Source organism: Schistocerca piceifrons, chromosome 1, assembly GCF_021461385.2.
Source record: "Schistocerca piceifrons isolate TAMUIC-IGC-003096 chromosome 1, iqSchPice1.1, whole genome shotgun sequence".
Classification (NCBI taxonomy): domain Eukaryota; kingdom Metazoa; phylum Arthropoda; class Insecta; order Orthoptera; family Acrididae; genus Schistocerca; species Schistocerca piceifrons.
The window spans coordinates 265,152,462-265,165,709 of NC_060138.1; the positions used below are offsets into that span (position 1 = coordinate 265,152,462).

Sequence of the window (13,248 nt, forward strand, 5' to 3'; positions counted from 1 at the left end):
ACGAAGGGCATGGCTTGTAGAAAGAACCGTCCCAGATACTGTCTTCCTTCTGCAAAATTACAAGTCGAGCTATGTGACACTGAAGTTGGATAGTACCTTTTAGAGCACCCCATATATCTCATCAATAGCCTTAGGTCATGTCAGTTCATAGGTTTAGTTCCCTTTCGGTGGTGCAATTTTTTTTGTCCGGCGGTGTATTTATAAACGACCAAGCTGACTGCGGGCCAGGAACTCACTCACGAGGAGGAGAACTCGCTGCGTCTAATGAGTTCACTAATGAACCGTGGCACCAGATAGCGTGGGAATTACTCCAAGTGGGCCGCGAGCGTACATCCGCGCAACTCTGCCCGTGTTGCCCTATGCTGGCGACTAACAGCGGCTGGCAGGGCGCGCTGTGGTCCTTTAAGCGCATCATTAGTACATGTCGGCAGAAGCATAACGGCTGGCTGTGGCTTTCTGGCATCGCTCTGCACGTCCAGCCGCCAGATTATAATCGCTACCGTGCCCGGAACCACTTAAATCGGGAGCTGGGACCTTGGCAATCATCAGAGCGAATTTCACCCGCTGCCAAATCTGCCCCCTCTAAAAATATGTATCTGCGAACACGTTTGCAACGGGGAGGCCAGTGGACATTGCCCGTGAAGCGCGGCGGCAAACGTGCGTTAAATTGCCCGCCGGGAGCTGACCTTGTCTCGAGAGAGATAGACTTCTTCTAGGAATTGGCAACCGTGGAATTAACTGTTCACTCTGATTCGCGTGACAGAACTCAACGCGCCCCGACATCCACTAACATTAAAATCTTTGCTAGGAAAAGCAAAGCGAAGAGAGGGCTGACCGGAGTTTACTGTATTTCTGGGACCCGGAGTTGGCACGGAAAAACTGTGCTGTTGTGCTGTCATCAAGAAAGAAAACAGCTGTGTCTAGTGTCTTCAAAGTTTACTTGGTTCAATCACATATATATCCCTGTTCCGAACTACGTTCGAGGGGATTAGCTGCTGTTTGACTATTGAAGAAGAAACTTTTTCCAATTATATACAAAACCGTACTGGAAAAAAAGAGGTTTGATTACGTAAGAAGACAATTTTCACTAGCTGTGTCCTTGGGAACGATTTTAAATTTACGAAGTTTTCATTAGTACAGGGCAATTTTCGGAGGCTTAAAACAATGACGACAGATTGTCTCCTAGTTGGCAGACTAAATAAAAGATCTAGCCCGTAAGGCGGATGCAGGAGATAGATCTTTTCCTAATGATTAACCCTGCAAGCTGGGGTGTTACCCTGATGGATTAAGACGCATCACTGGGCTCGCCTCTGATCACTTATTCTGTGTTGTTAAGTGAAGCTTACGAAAGCAAACTACAATCTCCCAATCTGCTTAGTTTTGATGGTAAACACTATTTGCAATACTATGAGGGTTGGAAGCTGGTGTCAAGACGTATTACACGTTGTGCTTTCGAACACACCTTCCGATCTAAAGTGTAAATTTCATCAGAACAGGGAGGCAAACTTTCCTTAGTCATGGCGATCACAAGTGTGTTGCTGCCTCGTACTTTGCCATAACTAAGCGATCACGTACGTTGTTTAATATTCCTCATGATCTTGTACCTTACGCCCAATAGAAGAGATACGGGGGAGAGGGGGGGGAGGGGGTTAGATACAGTTATCGCATAGGGAAGTTGGGGTACGTTTTTACTTTTGTCGAGCACGAAATGACCAAAATCGCTATACATTATACCATTAGATTTTTGCCTGTGGGTTTGGATGGAATCTGAGGGGTACAAAAGAAAGATGAACACGCGAAATGAACTGGTTGGTCGCGTCATGAAGGCTGCTGCCCTTACTAGGTATGTGCAGAGGCTCTCAAGACAAGCAACACAAGTTATCTCCAAAGTGCACAAATGCACTGCAGTTGACGAAGGGATATTCGAACATTTATTGTTAATTGCTGTAATGTGACGAGTACCATAATGTTTAAAGGTGAATGCCCATTTTTCAATTGATACTTTGTAAACCGGACGTCGCAATGTTCACTAACAGTTATGCATGTGTAAACCTGACAATGTAATGAATCGCACAGAAAATAACAATGTACATTAAATACTTTCTATCTCGGAAACTATTTGGAATGGGGCACATGTTCATATTACGTGTTTTTCTTCAAATAAACGATCATGTCATAGCCCTCAATATTGATCATTCGTCCCGGGAGACCATACATAGGAAAAACGTGCAAGAATTTAAATTGCATTTTTCTTTGGAAGCGCATAGAAAGGGAGTTGAGGCCTTAATGCCTCACCGAGGTTAAGTTGACTCGAGACGGAGCAAAACCTATAATTGGACAAGGATCAGATAGAAAACTCGCCTTGGTCGTTAGAAAGAAACGATCCTCTCGTTTGCCTCAAGTGATTTTGAGAAACCATGGATAATACATATAGGTGACAGGGCGGATATTTGAGCGTATCGCCTTTCGATAACAAGTCTGCTTAATTACTGCGTCGCCTAATCGGATGGGAAACACTTCCAACAGTACTGGAGACGAATGACCGAACAAAAATTCATTCTCAGGCCACTGCACTAGTTTAAAAATCGCAGCCACCCGTATCATGTATGAGTTAGAAGTGATCCAACCTGATTGGCCACGGCAGGGACGAGAGTGTTTTACAGCTGCCGAGACTGTAAATATGGGAAAAACGGGGGGAGAGATGTGACAATAATTCAGTCGAAACAATCTGTGTAATCCCAGTGACAATGTGCCTGTCCCAAAACGAGTGTTTAATTACGGCCCTAGAACAGTTTGCGAACAATGTACATATGTACGGTTACTACTATAGAGTTGATCACCGAGTACATAAGCAGCAGCAGCAGCAGCAGCAGCATTTGTCCATGCTGAAAGACTAATAATATTAAGTTCTGTTATACATTTATTTTTCTAGACAAAATCCACGATCTATTGCCCTATGTGGTCTAAGAAACATAATACAGAAAAGAACTATCATTTTAATGTTTTCTGAACAGGTCACAATCAGATTGGATAAGCAGAGGGGAGGAAATCACAGTGTCAATCGGCTGATGTTAAGAGAAATCACGGACAGGGATTGCTGTGCGATATTCAAGTCCACCGCCGTCAAAACCACGTCACCTCGTTCAATAAAGTAATAGAAATATGGCATTGATTTAACGATAAACAATGATTATAAATAAATTTGTTACTCTCTACTTTCTGTTACGCGAAATGCAGTAAACTGCTGGACAGTTCCTGTTCTTCCCCCTACTTCGAGCATATTTAAACTCTTTGGTACCATGAAGGTAAAGTACATGCGAGATTCTTCAGGATGTATGTCTCGTGCCAACTGGTAGGCTAGTGGGAGTGGGGTGGGGCTCTTAGATACTCGAAATAGCAATACCTGACCAATTTTTGCATGAACTAATATGCTTCAATGTTAGCATGAAGCTATAGCAACATTTTTAAGAAACGTCTTTTGAGTAAGTATTTTTCTCTGGTTTCACTCCCCATTGCTTCTCTTTCACATTGAGAAATAAATCGCACACCTTTGATAATTTACTCCAAGTTCAGTTCTGCTCATTAAATCAATTCTCTGCTTTCGACGCCCGCGAGTCATCAACCAGACAGTAACTTACAAATCAAGCACTGTTTCTACTATGCCTCGCTAGCAAATTAATGAAACCCTGTTAAGGCATTGGCAGCCTCAGATCCTTGTTACAGCAGCTAATAATAAGCCCAAGCGTCAGCTTAAGCCCTTAACAGCCCATAACAACGACACACGAGAGACAGTTCGGAACAAGATTCCACACGAAGGTTTGTGAGCGCTTTCACGAGAAGACACGCAGGTAGCTTTCATTAACTTGTCTGACACACTGAACACGGCGTAGGGCCACAACGAAAATTGGGCACCGGTGTTTTGATTCAGAGCCAGGTAAACAGCCTATTTTACAGCACAGGTCAAAGCATGTGTTTTTTTGGCGCTAATGGCTTTTCCAATAAGCTAAAGATAACTGTAACATTGAATTCTAGCTTTAATTTCCTTTTAACTTCTAAAATGTTTAATATGTTTAAAAGTGAAATGCAGTGTTCCTGTTGTAAAATGAACGTTATATGTAAGTGATAATCGTTTCAGAAACATTTCTCAGCCTCCATCAGCTGCTTCAATTCCAACTCAGAGCAATATATCGTTCCATTTCACCTTGATATTTACGAGCGTCTGGCACAGGAGATACTACAACCAACATCGTCGTCGCCCATCTATTCTCAGGCGTGGACTGCACGACCTTTTACGTGTCTCGTGCAGCAATTCATTGGAAATGCAAATCATGCACCGGCTTCCAAGAGAGTGCCTTGGACTTTCTATTCCCGCTATTATCGCAGTATTTCCGGAAACAGAGGTGCGATGTATCATCGGAAATATTTACAGAACGCACTGTAAATAACCAAGAGTAATACACCTGGATGCGTGTCTGAAATCAATAGTCCCAGAGTTTGTTATAGTTTCAAACTCCGTTTGCAGCTATCTGGACGATAAAATGAGGCAGCTTATGTCACGACCGACTTCTCGTTTCTCAGGTCATTGGAGCTTTACATGTCTGCACTAAATACCTTGTTATCTTCAGTAAAAGACTAACTTAGTTCGAAGTCTTTCACAGTATGTAACGAATCCGAAGACTACACGTTTGCCCTGTAACGCTAAATTTGGATGGACATGAGACACAAAAACGGATTATTTTTCCTGACCAAACAAGATGGGTTTTAGTCCCACGCCTTACCTTCACCGCTATTTACAATGTACTTATCTTTCAGGTCGGATATTTGGAGCATACCATACATCATATAACACATCGCGGCATCTCAGATCACTCTCAGCATGAAGTAAGCATTATTTTAGCTGAACTGCCATTCAGTGAATCTTGTATGAAATTTCACTCGCAAACTGAATATATTCCAAGAAGAAACTGGTCACATAAGCGAGAAAAATCAAGAATTATGTGCCCAGTGTCAGTGTTACTGACTACGAAAATCTAAGGATTCTTCATTTTTTAGTACATTCCTTAGCATAACGCGTTGTCCCTCAACTTTATTTGTAACGTAGCGACATTCTGACACTACTATTTTGTCGTTAAGGAAAACTCAAAACCATGTCAACAAAAAGTCACCGAGGATGCGTTCTCTGATGTTGCATTCGGCCCTAATACAGCTGAATGGTGCGTGGGTCACTAGTAGCAATGTGTCACCGTTTTATAGAAATTAGGATTTACGACGTTCTCTCTTTTAAAGCTATCCTAGCTTGCTTTCGTTTGCTACCAAAGATCGTGACAATTCTCCATTGTTACAGGATTACTTGTAGGTTCAAAATTACATGTGATTTGTGGAAGGAGGCATACACCAACGTCGAAGAAGCGTTTAGTATCATCGCTCAGTAGCGTATCTTTGCCTGTACTATCCGCCTCCGTTAGCTGAGTGGTCAGTGCGGCGGAGTGCTACGCCAAGGGGCCCGGGTTCGATACCCGGCTGGCGTCGCATGCATTAAGTACTTGCCCTCGGCGGCCGAACTTTCCCGAATGGGGGACTCCCGATCCCCAGCGCCGTACGCTCATTTCCATTTTTCCCCGTAATTTCACCGGGACGTATTTACGGAATCTCTAGCACAACCAAGTATCTAGAGGAGGACATTTTCATTATTAGTTTTAATGAGGGATAACAGTGAAATTGTTACAGAAGCTCATTCCCTTAGCTTAAATATTTTCTAAAGCGATACTATTCCTAATGTTCTGGATTTTACACTTCACTCTGTAAACAGAAACGTTAAGTGTCAAAAGCATTTTTTTTATTCCTACTTTCTTCACATAATGAGTAACGAAGAGCCTGCGCGAAAACAAGCCGAGTACATGTAGACGAGTTTAGTGGGAGGAAGAGGGAGAAGGGGCGAGCACACACACATACACACACACACACACACAGCGCACACAGCACACACACACACAGCACACACACAGCACACACACACACACACACACACACACACACAGCACAGACACACACACACACACACACACACACACACACACACACAGCACAGACACACACACACACACACACACACACAGCACAGACACACACACACACACACACACACACACACACACACACACACACACACAGCACAGACACACACACAGCACAGACACACACACAGCACACACACACACACACACACACAGCACACACACACACACACACACACAGCACACACACACACACACACACAGCACACACACACACACACAGCACAGACACACACACAGCACAGACACACACACAGCACAGACACACACACAGCACAGACACACACACAGCACAGACACACACACACACACACACACACACAGCACAGAGAAAGAGAGAGAGAGAGAGAGAGAGAGAGAGAGAGAGAGAGAGATTGTTTGATTCAGAGGGGGTTATGGGACCAAACGGCGAGGTCATCAGCCCCGCGATCGGAAGTGAGTCACAGAAGAAACAAGCCCATCTAAAAGGGGACGGATCCAGTTAGGGGAGTCAAATTATAAAATAATGAAAATTAAACACGTACAGTGAAGGTATAAAAGGTGAGACCAAATCTAAAAACTAAAAATGGGGGGGGGGGGGGGCGGTCATGGTGAAAGCAGACCGAGAAGATCGTAAAAGAAGTCCCAACCACAACCAACATGCCCCTGCTCGAACACGTAAAGGAACCTTGTATGTGGAAAATAAAAAGCACTTTCACGGAGGAAACCGAGGAACAGTTCAACCATCCGTGGATCGTCTGCTAATATTAAATTTAAGGGATCGGGAAGACTATGCTTAACACGAAGGGTTGAAAGAAGGGGACATTCCACCAATGTGAGATATCGTCAGGCTGGCTCCACAACCACATTGTGGGGATGGGTCGTTACGTTACAAAGAAGGGCATAATGGGTGAGCCGGGTATGATCCATGAGTAAACGGCATAAAACTGTGGACTCCTTCAGAAAGGAAAGAAGAGAAGAGCACCAAACTGCAGTAGACTCCTTGATTGTGCGGAGTTTATTACTATGAGTAGTTTATTACTAAGAGTAGTAGCGCACCAGATGGCATTCCATTTTTTGGGCAAAGAGAGATTTGACGTAGATCCGCATAACCGCAGCTGGAATCATGAAAGGAAATGCGGGGTGAGTATCTGCTTCTTTAGCCAAACGGTCAGCCAATTCATTCCCTGCGATGCCCAGATGAATTGGGACCTAGAGAAAGACGACTGAACAGGCGGCACGCTCAAGTGCATAGAGAAGGTCACGGATAGCAGAGACCAAAGGGTGACGAGAGTAGCTGCGGTCGATAGCCTGCAGGCTGCTCATGGAGTCTGACCAAATTAAAACACTGTGGAGGAAGGCCTTGTAAATGGCTATAAGCTCTGTTGTGAATACACCACATGATCCTGACAATAAATGGTGCTCTAAGCCAGTAGGAGACGTGAAAGCGTATCCCACCTTAACAACAGCCTTAGAGTGAAAGATGGTGGCACCCTAGAACTCTGCAAGGATGGCACAGGCAAGGCGCTGGAAAACCATAGGAGCGACAGAGACCTTAGGACCCTGGAATATATCGGTCCTAATACGTGGTCTAGACACCATCTAAGGGGGGGGGGGGGGGGGTATGGGAGGAAAAACAAAGGGTACAGTCCAGTGAGTGGAGATGGAGATCCTGATGGGGGAAGTGAGACGCATGCCAACTGGCAATCCCACCCACAGTCACAGGATGATTAGGAAATTGGCGAATGGCCATTATGTGAGAAACAAGGAGTTGGCTCTTTCGGATGTGTAGAGGGGGAATCCCCACTGCTGTGAGGAGACTCAACAAGACTAGTGTGAAAGGCACCAATAGCCAGATGCACTCCACAATGATGGACAGGGTCAAGGAGTTTCAAAGTGGAAGGAGCTACTGAGCCATGAACCTGACTACCATAATCAATTTGGACAAGACCAGAGCACGGTAAAGATTGAGAAGAGTAACGGTCTCCACCCCTGGATGTGTGGGCCAGGAGGGGAAGAGCATTAAGCAACTGCATACGTGTAGTCTTTAGGTGGTTAATGTGGGGCAGCCATGTCAATTTGCTATCAAAAGTAAGGCCAAGGAAATGGGACTGTGCTACAACATCGATGAGCTGGTCGCCTAACTATAGTTCTGGATCAGGGTGTACTGTATGTCGACGACGAAAATGCATAACCCGTGTTTTGGATGGAGAAAACTGGAAGCCATGCAGAGGCCAGTCAGATGACGCCTTGGAGCTGGCACTCGGCAGACGCTACTGAGTGGGAGTTGCACCAGATGCAAAAATCGTCTAAGCACAACACCAGGATAATCAGACGCCCAACAGCAGTCGCAAGCCCATTGATGGCTATGAGGAGGAGCGTGACACTTAGCACAGAACACTGTGGGATACCCTTCTCCCGGATCTGAGGGGCACTAAGTGAAGTGTCAACTAGAACCCAGAAGAGCTGGTAAGATTAAAACTCCCAGATAAAAATCTGAAGGGGACCACAGAAGCCCCAGTCATGGAGGGTAACTAAAATGTGATGGCGTCAAGCAATGTCATACACCCTATGTAGGTCAAAGGAGACTGCGACACGGTGCTGGCGGGAGTATAGGCCTGTCGGATGGCTGATTCCAACTGGAGGAAATTATTATTATTTGGCATACACACTTCTCTGCGACGGAGCATAATAGGCTCGAAAACAAGGTGTGATGTATTAAAATATAAGATAAAATGACTTACTACTGTTTCAGTTACATACGACTAGTAATTTATAAACAATCCACTTTAAAAAAAAAAAACGGCCACATGCTCCAAGGCTCACCCCGCATACGAAGCAATGTATATGTGTCTATGTGAAAACTTGATGCAGATTTTTCAATGACGACCTGTACACGCAGGATATAGATGTGAATGGAGATTCAATAAAATGTGATAGGTTGGCATTTTATGACATACACGCGATACACAATGTACAGCAGTACTAATGCAAGAAGTAGTGCAAAAGGGCGATGTGTTTCTCTCTCTCTCTCTCTCTGGCAACCCATCTGCAGCGACAGAACAAAAGGCGTATCACGATGCCTCTGCACACAGAGGATTGCACATTCCCTTTTTGCCACCCAGCCCGAGACGCAGTGACAAACGTGCAAATATAACATCTATCTGTGTGATGAAAGCAAGTGAGCGTGCTTCAATACTGCACTTGCATTGCATCGCACGCTTTGTGATTCAAATCTCTCCCACCTTTTCCATTTCAAAGACGAGTTTCTTGTTATTTCACTCAGGTCCGTTTTCATGCCACAAAGGCGGAAAGCGTCTACTGACGGGGATTTTACTTTGACTTTTGTCCAGCCTATGGGAGAGCACTCGCGCACGGCGGGAAAGTGCTACGCGACGGGCGACCGATGTTAACGAGGGGGATGTGAGCGGGCCATTAAGAAAATGAGCGCGCCGGCCAGACACTGCACGTATGTGCCTGCTTGCTGGAGTGAAGAACGCCGCTGCAGCAGCAGAGTAAATTGGACTTGTCTGCGACACCTGAGCCACCCTCCCCTGCTCGTTATTTTGGTGTGCCCGAGTCTTACGTCTCCTACCAATGGCTCCCGAAAACAAAACTTGAGGAAAATCCAGCTAATCTCTAGAATCAGTCAGCCACCAATGGAAGGTTCTCAGCACGTCACTTTCGCATTAGTGTGCTGGTTCCAATCTGTATTTTCCTTTCGGACACCAACACTATTACGGCAGGGAGAATTTTATGATGCTTTCGTTTTTTCGTGAGTCTCCCCGCGTTACATAAAACTGTCGTTTTAACATACTGTGCATATACAATGATTCAGCAAATGTCATGGGATACGCACCTGATGTCACTTGGGGCCTCGTCTGGCCCTGCGGACTGCAGATAGGCGCCGTGAGTCTTCTATGCTAAAGTCTCTGGTACTTCTCTGGAACCATCTGATACCAAATAGTTTGCAGAGGGGCAGCCAATTCTTGGCTGTTCGTGGGTGCAGGATCCACGGCACGGAGATTGCGTACCATGATATCCCAGATATGTTCGACGGTGTTCAAATCTGGGCTCCGGGCTGCCCGTCTCAGTTTTTTGGACCTCCCCTGCATATTCCTCGAACCATACCCGCGCGACATGAGAGCGACGTGGTGGCGCGTTATCATCTTTTAATACCACAGAACAGCTGGGTGTTGGAAGTCCAAAAATGGGTTGACATGGTCCCCGAGCAGCTCGACATACCGCCGACCATTCAGAGTCCCTCCCAGAACAACTAGGGGGAAGCAGTCCATACCAGGAAAGTGCACTCCAGACCATACGCACCGCCGCCGTGGACCACATCATCTTGGCAGACGAGATCCCTCGATTCTTGTGGTCTGCGCCACACACTGTGTCTCATCAGCATGATGCATTTTATTCGTCCGATCATATCACGTTACCCCATTGTTCCTGTGTCCATCCCTGGTGATTGGCGACAAATGCAAGCCCTTGTGCCCGATGACGTCGTGGTAACAGTGGTTACCTATGCGGCGCCGGCTCCCATGCCCCACGGAACCCTTGTTCCTACGGGCTTGTCCACTGGGTGACATGTCTAGCACGTCCTGTGTTGAACCGAGCGGTGATTTGTTGCACTGTTGTCCACCTGTCACTACTGATGATCCGTCTCAGATGTCGCAGGACACCCTCATTCACCCATTCACCATGGACATAGTTGAATGTGTGAAGCAGAATTCTAGCACAACCGCCCAAACCGATATCCGTTAGGCATCGATCACCATACCCCGTCCGAACGACGTGAGTCACGATGACGTTGCACGCTACACCAATCACATGCGCAGGGGGTGAAATGGGGGGGGGGGGGAGGCGTGTAATGAGGACAAGCCACATATCTGCGCCATCTGTGCCCCACTATCCCAAGACATTTGGTAAGTCAGGGTATAATAGACATTTTCTACAGAAAGGGAACCAAGTGCCAAGCTAAAGCTCAGTCTTTAATAATTTTATTTAATATTTCTTCGTTATATTGTTACTTCATTCTTTGTCGCTACAGGCATTTTCCAATCGTATGTAGATTTTGAAAAACTAAATTGACCAGATCTTTCATATGCGCAGGAGAAATAAATGGTTCGCACTAGAACTGAGACATTAGTTCATACTTCCTTCCATGAAAGAATTAAGAGTGCCGAATCTACAACTACCATTATTAAACCAACAGAAACGTTAATCATGGAAGGATGTCTATGACGATATGCAAAACTAATAAAATTTGCGAAATTAGGAACGTTTATTTTCAGTAACCGCGCACTTAACTATTGGCGACTGAAGAAAAGAGAAATTACAATTCCCATCACGATTTGACTGTTTCAAGGGAAACTTAAGTAACTAGTCTACTAGCATGTTTTGAGACCTTCAACTGAATTTTCTGTTTGACCAACTTGTTGCAGAAAAGTACACACATGATATATAACTGCAATACGTCGAAAGTAGGGGAATATATCCCCGCTGAGCTCTTTCGTTGGCTAAAATGTATCAGTTCCATTTTAGCATAGAATCCTTAGCTGAATAGTGGCTAACCTGTAAAAATTTAGATGATACTGGAACTCATCTCTGCAGGACACACGGCATGTAGCTGCGAGTGGGTTCTGATTAACATCAATGAGAAAGTTAAAAATTTGTGCCAGGCTGGGATTCGAACCTGGGTCTCCTGCTTGGTATGCAGATGCTCTGAGCTATCTAGAAACAGAAATCATCGCAACTGCAGTGACTACCTAGCGCACCTAACATCAGACCCAAATTCTCACTTTATCCGCAGACTACTGACGTAGTGCCACTGCTTCCGACGTTTCACCGATTCCCGTAAGCGTTCGTGTGTAGTGTGCATCTGACGTGATCACTGGCCAGTCTTACCTTAATTATATACGTAGTGCCTATTCTTTCAGGTATGTCCGAAAGAACACATGCTACATATATTAATCTTTATAGAGACTATAGCTTACAGGAAGCATTCGGCAACAATGCGCTATTCTAGTGTCAGTTATACACAAGGAGTTCAAGTTGTCTTCGTAATGGAGTTGCTTATATGTTTAAGCACTGGGACAAAGTGTTCTTACGACATACCAATGGCCAAATTATTTCGTTTCCGGATGTGTGATACGTCGAAATCTAGGCTGTATGTTTCGCCACTGCAGAGGACGTAATAATATTGATTCCTGAACCGAACCAAGTTGATCACCACAAATACAAATCAAATACGTGAGCGGCAACGGTAAATTATACTTCAACCTGCAGAACAGGACGTTGTCGTTCCTCTTATTCACGTGGCATGTCCGATACGATCACATTCCATTCACTCCACGCCCCATCCACACCTTCGTGACCAAATGACTCGCCTGGAATGCAGACCGCGCTACAAAGGTTGCCAACTGCAGCGAAGTATCTGCACACCTATAGGTAAGTCGCTGTAATGATTCGCTACAAGGGCTAAAGCGCGACGCTGTCAGCTGAGCACAGTAGTACTGATACAACGAATCCGCCACTAAAGCAGAAGCCGTAACATTGAGTGAAAAATTAACGAGGTGTTCTAAAAGGTAAATGAAGCAGTTTAGTCTAAGACTGCAAGCAATTATTATTGATAGGCAATAGGACTTACACATTTAAGACCAGCAACACGTTAACATCAAACTGAACAACAGAGACCGTCAGCACGAAGACAAGCCATTCAAATCTTTTTGTTTCATATGTTGTTACGAGTCACTAGCCACTAGAGAGAAGCAAACTGCAAGGAAAGACGTCATGTTGAGCACGATCCACCTTCTCAGACATTCCTAAATACATTTCATCAGTTTCAAAGAGGTATTTGGATTGTGAAATGGGTACTTCAGCATCTCGTCAATGTATTTGCGAGTAGTTGTTTATATTAAAAGACTTGGAGCTTTGTTTTGTGGCTGTTGTGATGGTATTCAATTCGAAGAACGGTTTGATGCAGCTCTTCACATATCAAGTCACACAAATGGCACCACATTAACACATGCAACCGTATTTAGTTCCAGAGTGCCAACCTATAAACAGCCTTTGATGCGTGTTAAGACTTTTCTAGTTCAAAGTTTTATTGTTACAGTGTGATAAAAAGTTAATTTAGCATACATGCTATTGATGTGATAGGAAACAGCATGTGAATAAATTCGGATTAATT

The 13,248-nt window shown here is 44.8% G+C and overlaps 1 protein-coding gene across 2 annotated transcripts in view; it reads right to left on the reverse strand.

The window, feature by feature from the left end:
* LOC124782403 (nuclear receptor-binding protein homolog) overlaps window positions 1-13,248 on the reverse strand; it is a 436,938-nt gene that overhangs the window by 371,017 nt on the left and 52,673 nt on the right. The window lies entirely within an intron of this gene.